Below are 15,070 nucleotides of genomic sequence, written 5' to 3'. Positions count from 1 at the left end.
AGAAGATGGTCAAAAGACAAGAAGAGACATTTCACTGAAAAGGATACATGGGTGGCAAATAAGCATATGAAAAGATTTTCAACATCACTAGTGAAATGCAAATAAAGATTATGATGAGATATCCCTACTTATCTATAACAACAGCTGAAAAAAAACTTGACAATAGCAAATGCTGGTAAGGATGCAAAGAAATGGATATTTCATATGTTGATTGTGCAAATGTAAAACAGTACAACCAATCTAGAAAACAGTTTAGCAGATTGACGTGGTAGAAATACCATATGTATTTCTGTGCATTTACCCCAGAGAAATGAAAACCTACACTTACAGAACAACCTATACACAATGTTCATATTATCTTTATTTGTGGTACATCCATACCAAGGAATACTACTAAGCAATAAAAAGAAATGAGCTAATGATATACACAACTTGAATGGATTTCAAGGGCATTATGCTGAGTAAGAAAAAGCCAAAGGTCATATACTGTATGATTCCATTGATATAACGGTCTCTAAGTGACAGAATTGTAGAGATGGAGAATAAAGTAGTGGTTGCAGGAGGTTAAGATTAGGGGAGTGAAGGGAAGGGGAATCTATGTGATTATAAAGAGGCGGCATGCAGGAAAGCTTTGTGGTGATAGTTCTATATGTTGACTGCAGTGGTGTTTACACAAATTTACACATGATAAAATGACATGCAACCACACACATACACATTATACCCAGGCAAATTTCCTATTTTGGGCATTGTACTATAGTTACATAATATGTAACCATTGAGGGAAACTGGATGAAAGGTACATCCATTCATCAAGTAAATAGATAAAACTTGGAATACTACTTGACAATTAAAATGAACTATTACAAGCATCATGAAACTTTTGTGGGTGATTGCCATGATGGATGTCTACTGGATTTGCTCTCCCTCCCCAACTATAAACTAGCAAAATATAAAAAGTAACTATATGCAGGCCTTGGACAACAGTGCAGGGCTGTGATTCTTGAAAGGCATAAGGTTGGCTCCAAAGTCACCTAGTTTTATGTGCTTTTCAAAACTGGATACAGTGGGCTTCCCTGGTGGCGCAGTGGTTGAGAATCTGCCTGCTAATGCAGGGGACACGGGTTCGAGCCCTGGTCTGGGAAGATCCCACATGCCACGGAGCAGCTGGGCCCGTGAGCCACAATTGCTGAGCCTGCGCGTCTGGAGCCTGTGCCCCGCGACGGGAGGGGCCGCGATAGAGAAAGGCCCGCGCACCGCGATGAAGAGCGGTCCCCGCACCGCGATGAAGAGTGGCCCCCGCTTGCCGCAACTGGAGAAAGCCCTCGCACGAACCGAAGACCCAACACAGCCAAAAATAAATAAATAAATAAATAAATAAATAAATAAATAAATAAAAAAAAAAAAAAAAAAAAAAACTGGATACAGGATAGAGTTCAAACAGAGCAGAAGTCTCGCTGGGCAGAAAAAACAGATTATAATTTGGGGCTGTTGAGACAGCTGGAATTGTGGAGCAGGATATCAGAGAAGAGAAAACTGTACTGAAAACAGAGCTCCAGAAATATGCATGGGGTACCCAAGAGCAATGCTGTGCAGTAGAACTTTCTGCAATGATGGAAATATATATATCTGTGCTGTCCACTATGGTAGCCACCAGCACGGTGTGGCTATTGAGCCATTGTAATGTGGCAAGTGCAACTAAGGAACTAAATATTTTATTTTGTTTAAACTTAAATGTCTACAGCATGTGGTTTCTGGCTATTGTATTAGCCATCACAGACCCAGAGTTTGGATGAGTAACTGGCTGCAAATGTGCAGAGTGAAATTCTGTGAGGCCTTTCTGTGCCTGGCTTATTTTACTTAGCATAATATAGTCCAGGTTCACCTATATTATCACAAATGGCAGGATATTCTTTTTAAAGACTGAGTAATATTCTATTGTATATACTGAATAGAACATCTCTTTGTCAGAAGAGATCTGATTAATATGTCCACTTATTAAAAAATCTTTTCTAAATATTAGAGTCATTAATCAAAATAATTCAACAGAGAACTATGGTAAAAGGTACATCTACATTACTTTCCTTGGGCTGTGGTAACAAAATAGTACAAACTAAGTGGCTTAAAACAAGAAAAATGTATTGTCTCACAATTCTGGAGGCTAACAGTCTGCAGTCAAAGTGTAGGCAGGGCCATGCCCTCTCTGAAACCTGTAGGTTTCACAGTAATGCTTCTGCTTAGAACCCATCATTCTTAAAAGGAGAGTCAGTGTGAAAGATCATTAGAGAATAACTAAGGCTTTCTTCTTAATGTTACCAGATGTACTAAAAATATGTAGAAAACTAAAGAGTTTTAGGGGAGAAAATAGTTAAATGTCAGAAACGAACTGCTAGCAGCTATTCCTGAAGTTATTTTAAATATCCTCATATGAACCAGAAAATCTTCGTTCCATTTGTCAGAATTATAATTCAACAGTATGCTTTAAATTTTGCTCTTATTTTAAAAATCAATGCAAATGTATTACTTTTCATGTGAAACTTGCTAGGCCATTTTCCACTATATTCTTCAATGTCTCCAAAAGAAGTTATAGAGCTTGGTATATGAATAAATTTTTTTAATCATTAGAGAAACGTATACTTACTTTCCCAAGTTAAGAGTTATATGACTGGATGTATTTCCATCTTTACTTAGACTGGCCAGAATTTTGCTCAGTCATCTGCAATGGCTTGATTTTTTTTTAAGTGAAGCATTTATTTTATTGATATAATTTACAGTCAAATGCATAAGTACAGTTCAATGAGTTTTTGACAAGTACATCTTACACCTAAGTAACCCACAAAATTTTTGTCACTCCTATTCTGTTCAAGTCTTTTCCTGTCAACTCCACTTCCATCCCTTGGGCCACTATTCTATTTATCACTATAGATAGGTTTTATTTGTTCTAGAACTTTATACAAATGGACTCATAAAATCTTTCACTCAGCACAATGGCTAATATTCATGCACCATGGTATGTCTATCAGTTGTTCATTCATGTTTTATTGCTGAGTGGTATTCCATATGAACATATCACTTTATTTTCCTCTGGATGGACATTTGGGTTGTTTTCTGTTTTGAGCTATTATGAATAGCTGCTATGAATATTCTTGTCAAGTTTATAAATGGACATATGCTTTTGTTTCTCTTGGGTTGATACCTATGATGGAATTGCTAGATTAAAGTATATGGTTAATGTTATGATAAACCACCACTTTTCCAAAGTCATTTCCCACCAGCAAATTATGTGAATTGCATTTGCTTCACACCCTTGTTGACATTTGGTGTTATCAGTCTTTAATTTTAGCCATTCCAAGTAGGTTTGAAATATCTGTTTATGAAGATAAGCTTTATTTTATGTTATGTTTAGCTCTTATGTTTTATGTTATATGATCCATCTCGAATTAGTTTCTTTTGTATAGTGTCAGGTTGGGGTCAAGATCAATTTTTATCCTATATGGACATCCAGTTGTCTTTATTAAAAAGACTCTGTGAGTCTTCTAATTTTGTTCAAGATTTTCAAGATTGTTTTGCCAATTGTATTGTAGGTTCTTTGAATTTGCATGTAAATTTTAGAATTAGCTTCTCAATATCTACTATGTAAATAGCCTGCTGGGATGTTGATTGGGATTGCATTGATCTTTAGGTCAATTTGGGAAGAATTCTCATCTAAACCAGCATTATGTACACTTCAGTGAACATGATATATCTCTTCATTTATTTAGAGCTTATATTTCTCTTGGTCTTATTTTATAATTTCAAAATAGAGATGTTCATCTTTTGTTAAAATTTATTGGTAAGCACTGCATGTTTTTTGATGCTATGGTAAATTATATTATTTCTCTAATTTCATTTTTCAAAGTTTTTTTTGCTGATATCTAGAAGTACAAGTGACTTTTATATATTTAACTTTTATTCTATGATCTTGCTAAATTCACTAGTTATCACTTTTTTTTTAAAGATTGCTTAAGATTTTCTATGAATGTATTCTATATATACCATCACACCTGTGAATACAGACATTTTGACTTTTCCTTTCAATCTTTATGTTTTATATTTCTTTTTCTTGACTTGTACTGGCTAGGACATCCAGCAAAGTATTGAATAGAAACAGGGAGAATAGCCATCCTGCTTTGTGGCCAACGTTAATGGCATTCATTTCACCTTAAAGTACAATGTTGGCTGTAAACTTAAAAAAAATTCCTTTATTAGACTGAGGAAGTTCTTTGCATTTCTAGTTTGCTGAGTTCTCTTTTTAAAATCAAGAACCTATTTATCTGTGTCTATTAAAATGATCATATGGTTTTCTCATTTATAATTCACCACTTGGTGAAGTACATTTTTTTCAAATTTTGATCTCCCTTTCATTTCTGGAATAAAGCCCACTTTGTCATGATGTACTATTCTATTTATATATTGCTGTATTCAATCTCTTGATATTTTAAGAATTTTTTGTGTATCTAGGTCCCTGAGGGAATATTTATCTGTGGTTTTCTTTATTACAACATTGTCAAGTGGTGGTATCAAGGTATACAGGCCTTATAAAATGAGTTAGAAACTATTTATTCTTTTGGTAATCTCTGGAAGAGTTTATAAAAGATTGATAGTATTTCCTTCTCAAACGGTAGAAAGACGTACCAGTAACATCATCCAGGCCTGGAGTTTGCTTTATGGGAAGATGTTTAAATATGGTTTTAACTTCTTTAATAAGTATCACAGTATTCAGATTTCTTATCTCTTTAGTTTTGATAAATTTAGTTTTGAATTTGCCTATATCTAAATGTTCAACTTGATTTGCATAAAGTTTATATTTTCTCCTTCAACAATTTTCTTGAGATTTGGCATAAAACATGCTTAAGTTAATACAAAAATGCTTAGTACAGTATCTGGAGCACAAATTATGATATATAATTATTTTTCTTTTTTTCTTGTTCATTCTTGCTAAGCTTTTATCAGTTTTGTTGTTCTTTCAAAATGATTAACTTTTGGTTTCAGTTATTTTTCTCTATTGTCTTTTTGTTTCTAATATTTCACTGATTTTTGATCTGGTCTTTATAATTTACTGTGTTCTGCACACTTTGGTGTTATTTGCTCTTCTTTATCTAGCTTCTTAAGCTGGATGCTTAGATTATTGTAAAATTTCTTCCTTTCTAATTCAACCATTTAAAGCTGCATCTTAATATGCCATTTTTGGTTTTGCTTAATTTAAGCCATTTTCTAGTATCTTAAATTAAATAACCCATTGGTTATTTTGAAGTGTCTCTTATAAACTCCAACTATTTGAGAGTTCCCCAAATTTGTTTCTCTGTGTTGATTACTAATTCAGAGATTTGCTAAGTTTTTCCACAATTTTAGCCTTTGACAGCCATGTGGTTTCTATTGCAACATCTCAGTTCTGCTGTTGAAACATGAAAGCAGCCACAGACAATAGGTAAATGAATAAATGTGGTTATGTTTCAATAAAACTTTATATACAAAATGCAGTGAGCTGGATTCAGCCTGTAGGTGTTATTTGCCATCCCCTGATGTGGACACTTTGTACACTTCAATACTTTAACATTTATCTAGATTGTTTGATAATCCACAGTATGATCTTGGAGAATGTTCCATGTGTATTAGAAACAAATATGTTGTCTGTTGTTGGGTAGAATATTCTGTTATCTATTAGAAAGAGTTGGTTGACTGTATTGTTTAAGTCTTCTATATTCTTACTGATTTTCTGTGTAGTTTTTCTTTCCATTATGGATAGAAATATTGATAACTCATTCTGTTGAATATCTATTTCTTTTTTAAATCTGCCAATTTTGACTTCACATATTTTGAGACTGTATTGTTAGGTTCATATTCATTTATTGTTGTTATATTTTATTGCTGTATTGACCCTTTTATCATTATGAAATATCACTTTGTAATATTTTCATATTAATGTCTATTTCTCTGATATTACTATAGCCACTTAAGCTGTCTTTTATTTACTGTTTTTCTGGTACAGGCATACCTCAGAGATATGGTAGGTTCAGTTCCAGACCACCACAATGAAGCAAATTTACAATAAAGCGAGAATGTAAGTCATGTGACTTTTTTGGTTTCCCAGTGCATATAAAAGTCATGTTTTCACCATACTATAGTAGATTAAGTGTGCAATAGCATTATGGTTTTTTTTAAATTAATTAATTTATTTTATTTATGGCTGTATTGGGTCTTCGTTTCTGTGTGAGGGCTTCCTCTAGTTGCAGCAAGTGGGGGCCACTCTTCATCATGGTGCGTGGGCCTCTCACTATCGCGGCCTCTCTTGCTGCGGATCACAGGCTCCAGACATGCAGGCTCAGCAATTGTGGCTCACGGGCCTAGCCGCTCCACGGCATGTGGGATCTTCCCAGACCAGGGCTCAAACCCGTGTCCCCTGCATTGGCAGGCAGATTCTCAACCACTGCACCACCAGGGAAGCCCAGCATTATGGTTTTTAAAAATGTACATACCTTAGTTTAAAAACAACCCTGTTGGGAAAATAATGCTGATAGACTTACTCAACAAAAGGTTGTCACGAACCTTCAATTTGTAAAAAAATGTAACATGCAAAGCACAGTAAAGTGAAGTACAATAAAACATGGTACACCAGTAAATCTTTTTCTGTCATGTTACATTCAACCTATTGTGTCTTTGAATTAAAAATGGCTCTTATACATGCTTGGATCTTGAATTTTAAAAATCCAGTCTAACAATCTTTACCTTTTGATTACAGTGTTTAATCCATTCACATTTAATGCAAATATTGGTTAAGACTGGATTCATATCTCCCATTTTCCTTTTTGTTTTCTATATGTCTCATGGGGTTTTGTTGTTATTCCTTTATTCTTCCCTGCCTTATTTTGGGCTAGACAATCTTTCTAGTGTACCATTTTAAATATTCTGAATTTGTATTTTTTTTTCCTGTTACATCATTTTTTTAATTTTAAGAAATATTATTCTTAAAAAAAGTTATTAATAAAAGAATAGGTCTATTCCAAGATTTCTTAATATCTTCTGTGACATCCCACTCAGAAGGCAGAAAACCACAAAGTTCTTCACTAAGAAACGGTGCAAATGGAATGTAATATTACATTACTGCGCTGTCTAGAATACAAACTGAAGACAAGGAAACTCAATTCTTTCATTCCTCCCAGATCACTTTTGCTGAAGAACTGCTCACTTAACATTCTAGGTGTTCTTGTGTTGAGATCTGCTCCTATTATCTTGGAGCAATGAACCTTCTCAGGGAGCATAATGAACATGCCATGCCTGGACCTGTCCTGCGGGAGAGCTGAAAGGACAAGCCCTCAGCATCACACATCAGTCCACTAGAGAAATCATGCACACAACTATTTTTCTGCAAGATTCTCCAACTTAACAATTTTAAAAACAGCTACAATATAATTGAGATCACATGGGCACTGCACCTCGTAGAGCTATACACAAACATTCCCTGTTCATACACATTCAGCTTCAGAGCAACAACACCCTGGACAGTCAAAGGCACAATCACATTTTAAAAAATTAAGAATGAGAAGTAAGCACAACAGACATATGCACAATGGCAGAGAATCCTGTTCTTGGTACGATACTTGAAGGAACCATAGCTATCCCAACAATCTAACATTTTATATTAGTAGTTTCCCATACAAAGGTTAAAAAAAAAAAACCCTACCAAAAAACAATCCAAACATTATTTCTTTTTTCTTTACTTAACCATAGTACTCTAAGTTTGGTTCGTGATATCATGAGACTTTCTAGCTAATGTTCTTGAGAAATTTTTCTAGTTGCAAGGTGCCTCACTATGGAGTCATTAATTAGTAAGCTCAAAGCAAGCCCTGAAATGGATATAGAAATTTGTGAAACAATCACATAGTTCCCAAAATTTGAAAAACAGGAGATTTAAGGCAGATGGTAACACCAAAAAGAGCCAGTCAAGTATTAAAAGGCACTCTGGAAATGGTTCATAGCAAAACCTAATTTTCTATTGGTTTTCATCATATGGGTGAAGCTATTCACTCAGTAGGCAATAGATGGGGTGCAGCATGATTAGGCCTCACCAAGGCAATTCCCCTCTGATGTGGCCACAGAAGGAAAATGACTTCTGGTGCCACGTGGCTCGTACTCATCCACAGCAAGACAGACTAGTCCCTCAAACGACTTGTGTACCTGGGAAAAGACAGTAACAGTACTTCCATAAAAGGTAAAGACTAACAGGAACCTATAAGCTCACTCTGGAAAGATGGGAAAATGTAATGGAAAAGGAGCACCATATGCTGATTTTTACTGGAGGAATTTATTGGTCATGTACACACCATAGGAAAATTACACTACCCCAAAGGTAATGCAGAAAAATTAAATTCATAAGTATACATTCAAAGTAGGCAAAAATATGGTACATGTTTTAAAAACAGAAAATACAAAAATAATTTCACTATGAAATATGCTTTCATTTGCATGTAACTTGGTACTTATTTCATATTAACCAGGTCCAACTGCTCTAATAAATCTCTATTATACATATTTTAGAATACCTATTTTTAAAAAATATCTTTTTAAGCCAAAACATAAAATCTACATTTGTGCATCCATATATAAGTTATCCTCCTTAGTATCTTCATAGATCCAAGATGCTAAAAGATTAATAACAATTTTTTTAAAAAAAACTCAAGCCACAGATTAACAAATATACTTCAAGTTTTCTGGATTACACTACTAAAATCAACTTGTATTAATGTACACTGGATTTTCAGACATAAATACCAGTCAATGGTTGGTTGGCCATTACACAAGTATAATTATTCTTAGAACTGGGTCATAGTGTACAGAATGCCTTAACTTTCCTTAGTTCAAACCCTGTAATTTGACCCTAAAATTCATAAGCATAACCCTTTCTGTGCTTTAAGCTGACATACTGACTTTGTCGTCTACCCTTTGTAAGAGAGCAGGCAACTCTAGCACAGAAGAAACTATATAATGTGGCATGGGGGATGACTTCAATGGCTCCATTCCATTTTTATCTTTCCAGACTGTTGCCTTCAGCCCTGCATTGAGGCTTTCTTAAATATCGGTTTCTAGTGTGTCACCAACCATCACACAGTCCCCAGGCTGTACTCCGAGGAGATCACAGGAGTAATAAAATATGGAAGGTGCTGGTTTCTCCTCTTTCTGCTCTCCATCTACAACAATAGCATCAAAATAGGACAGACAGGCACAAGCCTCGATCTCCCTCTGGGTCTTTCTCCATTTGTTAATAAAAGTAGGCAGACCTCCTTTTGAAGTTCAGTAAACATGGCTTTGACATCTGCTAGTGTCATATGCTGTAAATATGTAGATTTCCACAGAAAATAACATCCTTCAGTCAGTTTCCTATTGGCTGCACCACCTTTGGTTTCCTGGATTGCTTCTTCCCAGTGTAAATTCCTGAGGTCAGTAATGCATGTATTAGAAGGATGAAAACATTCTTTGCTGAGTTTAATTTGAACTTTGTCACAGATGACTTCAGCCTCTTCTTTGAAATGGTATTTTGATTGTAAGAGCTTTATCACCTCCAACATGCCCTTCCGACTCACCCTGGGCATGTCGATGAGTATGTTGTCCAGGTCGAAGAAGACAGCCCACACCTGGCTCAGCCCCATGCCACTGTTGCCTGCATGGCACACCAACTCCTGAATTTGTATCTTTTGAGTTATTACTTTAATGGCTGCTGTAGATATTTCTATATTCATGTTAAATTTATCCTAGTCTCTGTCAGGTCACCGCCAACTTCATTTTGGTAAAAATATAGCAACTTTGCATCTATGTAGCTTCATTTCTTTTCCCCTTTTAATCTGTGCTATCATTGCTGTGTAGATTATAATATGCATATATTTCTGTATTTATATATCCCAACAAGTTGGTGTTACAATTATTGCTTTGAATTATCTTTTCAATTAAGAGAAAACATATAACCAATCTTTTATATTTAATACCTTTGATACTCTTCATTCCACCCTGTGTATCTAACTTATCATCAGGTGTGTTTCTTTTCAGCCTTAAGAACTTCAGTATTTCTTACAGGTTAGGTCTATTAGCAACAAATTCTCTCAATTTTTTTTATACCTATTTTCATTTTGACTTCATTTCTGAATGAATGTTCCACTTGATATACAATTCTAGGTTTAGTTTCTTTTGTTCCAGCACTTTGACTGTGTCATTCCGTTATCTTTTATCCTCCATCATTTCTGATAAGAAGCCCATTGTTAAACATATTATTGTTCCCTTCTATGTGATGAGTCATTTTCTCTGGCTCCTTTGAGGAGTTGTCTTTTATCATTTTGACTATGTTGTTTCTAGTTATGGTGCTCTTTTTACTTACCCTACTAGTGATTGGGTGAGCTATTTGCTTCTAAATGTTAATGTTTTTAATCAACTCTGGGAAGTTTGGAGCTGTTGTTCAAAAATTTTGTCTCCTCTTCTCTTTCTCTCCTCTCCTTCGCCAACTCCCTTTATACATGTTGGAATGCTTGTCATTATATCACAGGTCTTTAGGGTTCTGTTCATTTTTTCAATCTTTTAAAATTCTTTGTATACTTTCTATTGATTTATCTTCAAATAAATGATTTCTGCTACCTCAAATTTGCTGTTGAGTCCATCTAATAATTTTATTTTTAATTCAGTCATGCTTTTTAACTCTAGAATTCAAATTTGGTTATTTTTTATAGTCTATATTTCTCTGTAGATTATATATATAATTTACATTTTTTTTTCTGTTGACTCATTTTTTTTTAAATTTATTTATTTATTTTTGGTTGTGTTGGGTCTTCGTTTCTGTGTGAGGGCTTTCTCTAGTTGCGGCAAGTGGGGGCCACTCTTCATCGCGGTGCGCGGGCCTCTCACTGTTGCGGCCTCTCCCGTTGTGGAGCACAGGCTTCCAGACGCGCAGGCTCAGTAGTTGTGGCTCACGGGCTCAGTTGCTCCGCGGCATGTGGGATCTTCCCAGACCAGGGCTCAAACCCGTGTCCCCTGCATTGGCAGGCAGATTCTTAACCACTGCGCCACCAGGGAAGCCCTGTTGACTCATTTTTAACATTTTTACCTTTAATTCTTTGAGCTTGTCTATTAATTCCTGATTGAAGTATTTGCGAATCTAACATCTAGGCCCATACAGACTCAGTTTCCATTAGCTGCTGCTTTTTTCCCTTAGTACGTTTCACACTTTTCTATTTCTTTGCATGTCTAATAATTTTTGGCTGAAAACTGGATATTTTAGGTAATTTATTATAGCAACTCTAGACTGTGTTTTACATCTAAGGAGTGTTTTTTATTTTATCATCTTGCCCGTACTCAAACTGTGGAATCTATTGGCCTGTGATGTGGAGCTACTGGCTGTCTCTGCTCATTTTTTCAAATTCTTTATTTCAATTTTTATCCTGGCTCCCCAGGGGTAGCCTCTGTCTCTGAACAGCTTAATAGTCAGCTAATGATTTGGACAGAAGTTAACATCACACACTTTGAGTCTATAAGCCTTCTACCCTCTGCTAACTGTTCTCTGTGTGAGATGGGGGATATATTCAACATTGCAGCCAGTTCTCAAGTCCCTCTTGGCTTTCACTTTTTGCCATGCTCTCTCAAGTCCACCCTGTGCATGCATCATTTCTGAGTTAGACTGGAATGCTTGGTGTACAGCATGTTTTGATATACTTAGTGAAATGATTACTATAGTCAAGCTAATTAGCATACCCATCTCCTCACACAGTTTTCCTTGTGTGTGTGTTGTATGTGGTGCGATCACTTGAAATCTCCTCTTAGCAAATTTCCAGTATACAATAGAGTATTAATTATAGTCATCATGTTGTACATTAGGACTCTAGAACTTATTCGTCCTACATAACTACAACTTTCTACCCTCTGAGCAACCATCTCCCCATTTCCTCCACCTCCCCGCCCCTGGTAACCACTGCTCTATTCTCTGCTTCTATGAATGTGATTTTTTTAGACTTCATATATAACTGAGATCATTTTCCAAAAAAGACATACAAAGGTCCAGCAGGTAAATGAAAAGATGCTCATCATCACTAATCATCAGGGAAATGCAAATCAAAACCACAATGGCTTATCACCTCAAATCTGTTAGGCTAGTATCAAAAGGGTAAAAGATAACAAGTGCTAGTGAAGATGTGAAGAAATGGAAACTCTTTTTACACTGTTGGTAGAAATATAAAGTGGTACAGCCTTTATGGAAAACAGTATGGAAGTTCCTCAAAAAATTAAAAATAGAACTACCATACAATTCAGTAATCCCTCTTTTGCATATATATCCAAAGGAAATGAAATCAGTACCTAGAAGAGATATCTGCACTCCTATGTTCATTACAGCATAACTCACAATAGCCAAGATAAGGAAAAATTCTTGAAGGAAATTAAAAGTGCTACTCTAGTGAACATATGAATGATAAGAAAGTGAAAGAGCCTTATTGACATGGGAAAAGTTTTAGTGTTCTGGACGGAAGATCAAACCAGCCACAGCATCCTCTTAAGACAAAGCCTAGACCAGAGCAAGGCTCTAACACTCTTCAATTCTATGAAGGCTGAGAGGTAAGGAAGCTGCAGAAGTCTGAAGGCAGCAGAGGTTGATTCATGAAGTTTAAGGAAAGAAACTGCTTCCATAACATAAAAGTGCAAGGTGAAGCAAGTACTGATGTAGAAGCTGCAGCAAGTTATCCAGAAGATCTAGCTAAGATAATTCATGAAGGTGGCTACACTAAGCCAACAGATTTTCAGTGTAGACAAAAGAGGCTTATATTGGGAAAAATGCCATCTAAGACTCATAGCTAGAGAGGAGAAGTCAATGTCGAGCTTTAGTTTCAGAGGACAGGCTGACTCTCTTTAGGAAGGAAAGACAGCTGGTGACTTTAAGTTGAAGCCAATGCTCATTTACCATTCCCAAAATCCTAGGGCCCTTAAGAATTATGCTAAATTTACTCTGCTTGTACTCTATATATAAATGGAACAACAAAGCCTGGATGACAGCACATCTGTTTACAACATGGTTTTCTGAGTATTTTAAGCCCACTGTTGAGAACTACTGCTCAGAAAAAAAATGATTCCTTTCAAAATATCACAGCTCACTGACAACACACCTGGTCACCCAAGAGCTCTACTGGACATGCACAATGAGATTAATGTTGTTTTCATGCCTCCTAACACAACATCCATTCTGAAGCCCATGGATCAAGGAGTAATTTTGACTTTCAAGTCTATTAGTTAATAAATATAGTTCAGGAGGCTATAGCTGCCATAGATAGTGACTCCTCTGATGGATCTGAGGAAAGTAATTCAAAAACCTTCTGGAAAGGATTCAACATTCTAGATGCCATTAAGAACATTCATGATTTGTGGGAAGCAGTCAATATTGACATGAACACAGGAGTCTGGAAGAAGTTGATTACAACCCTTGGATGACTTTGAGTGGTTCAAGACTACAGTGGAGGAAGGAACTTAAGATGTGGTGGAAATAATAAGAGAACTAGAATCAGAAGTGGAGTCTGAAGATGTGACAATTGCTACAATACCCTAATAAAACTTTAACAGATCAGGAGTTGCTTCTTAAGGATGAACAAAGAAAGCTGTTTCTTGAAATGGAATTTATACCTGGTGAAGATGTTGGAAAGACTGTAGAAATGACAAGACTGTTAAAACGATGACAAAGGATTTAGAATTTTATAGTTGATAAAGCAGCAGCAGGGTTTGAGAGGGCTGACTCCAATTTTGAAAGAAGTTCTACTGTACTTAAAATGCTATCAAACAGCATTGCATGCTACAGAGAAATCATTTGTGAAAGGAAGTCAATAGATGCAGCAATTGATCATTGTTGTCCTTTTTTTTTTTTTTTTTTTTAACAGTGGCAGTATGGTTTATTAAGCTGTGCCTTAGTATAGGTGCTGGGGCTTGCCCATGGTGCTTTTAATGTACAAAGCCTGTATGTTCTGCCAATTTTTCTTGAGCAATGACACCAGGAAGTTAACAGCTAAGTGGATGTTGTACACCAGCTCATCATCTGTCATCTTCACGTGGGCAACAGCCTCTGTCAGATACAGCACCTCCTTCATCTGGAACTTGATCATGGACTTCACCTCATCAACTTTGGTCACCATGTTCTCATTGTGGGTCAGCAAGGAAGGGAACTTGCCAGCATTATTCAGGCCTGGGCCCAGGATTCATGGGATCTGCTTGATCACAGACTCTGGAGCCAAAAAGGCATCATACTTCTTGGCCATCTTCTTGACAAGTTTCTTATTCTTGTTGAGTTTCTTCAACACCTCAATGCCCATGTGGGAGATTATCCACAGCCTTGGCCTCATCACAATGCTGCTGGTCCCCCAAAACACATATGGAAAACTTGGGACAGAGAGTGGACTTAAGCCTGACGGTGCTGAGAAGGGTTTGTCCTTCTGAGGTCACAGTTCTTCAGGCTGATCTTTAGCTCCACCATCTCCAAAACCTTCCGGCGCTTGCACTGGTTCCCATGCAGGACTTTCCGCACTGCCTTGTACAGGGTGTTGCGGGAGACTTTGCTGCTCATGGTGCCTCATACCGCAATAACCAGAAAAAAGCTATTGTCTTATTTTTTTAAATTGCCATAGCCACCCCAACCTTCAGCAACCTCCACTCTGATGAGTCAGCAGCCATCAACCTCAAGGCAAGACCCTCCACCAGCAAAAAGATTATGACTCACTGAAGGTATCAATGATGGTTAGCATTTTTTAGCAATAAAGTATTTCTTAAATGAAGCTATATGCATTAATTTTTAGACATAAAGCTACTGTACACCTAACAGATGACAGTACAGTGTAAACGTAACTTTTATACACACTGGGAAATCAAAAAATTCTTGACTTACTTTATTGCAATATTCACTTTATTGTGGTGGTCTGGAATCAAACCCACAACCTCTCCAAGGTATGCCTGTATATCACTGGGAGCAGTGATTTTGGTATTCCTTTCATGTTATTAAAATACTATGAATATGGGTATCACTACAGGC

The 15,070-nt window shown here is 36.3% G+C and overlaps 2 pseudogenes; both read right to left on the bottom strand.

The window, feature by feature from the left end:
- Positions 1–8,400: 8,400 nt before the first annotated feature.
- On the bottom strand, positions 8,401–12,314 carry LOC103005334 (N-acylneuraminate-9-phosphatase-like; annotated as a pseudogene).
- Positions 12,315–12,469: 155 nt separating this feature from the next.
- LOC130708238 (60S ribosomal protein L10a-like) lies at positions 12,470–14,987 on the bottom strand (annotated as a pseudogene).
- Between the last annotated feature and the right edge of the window lie 83 nt (positions 14,988–15,070).

Source organism: Balaenoptera acutorostrata, chromosome 5, assembly GCF_949987535.1.
Source record: "Balaenoptera acutorostrata chromosome 5, mBalAcu1.1, whole genome shotgun sequence".
NCBI lineage: Eukaryota > Metazoa > Chordata > Mammalia > Artiodactyla > Balaenopteridae > Balaenoptera > Balaenoptera acutorostrata.
This window is presented reverse-complemented; position numbering and strand designations above follow the sequence as displayed.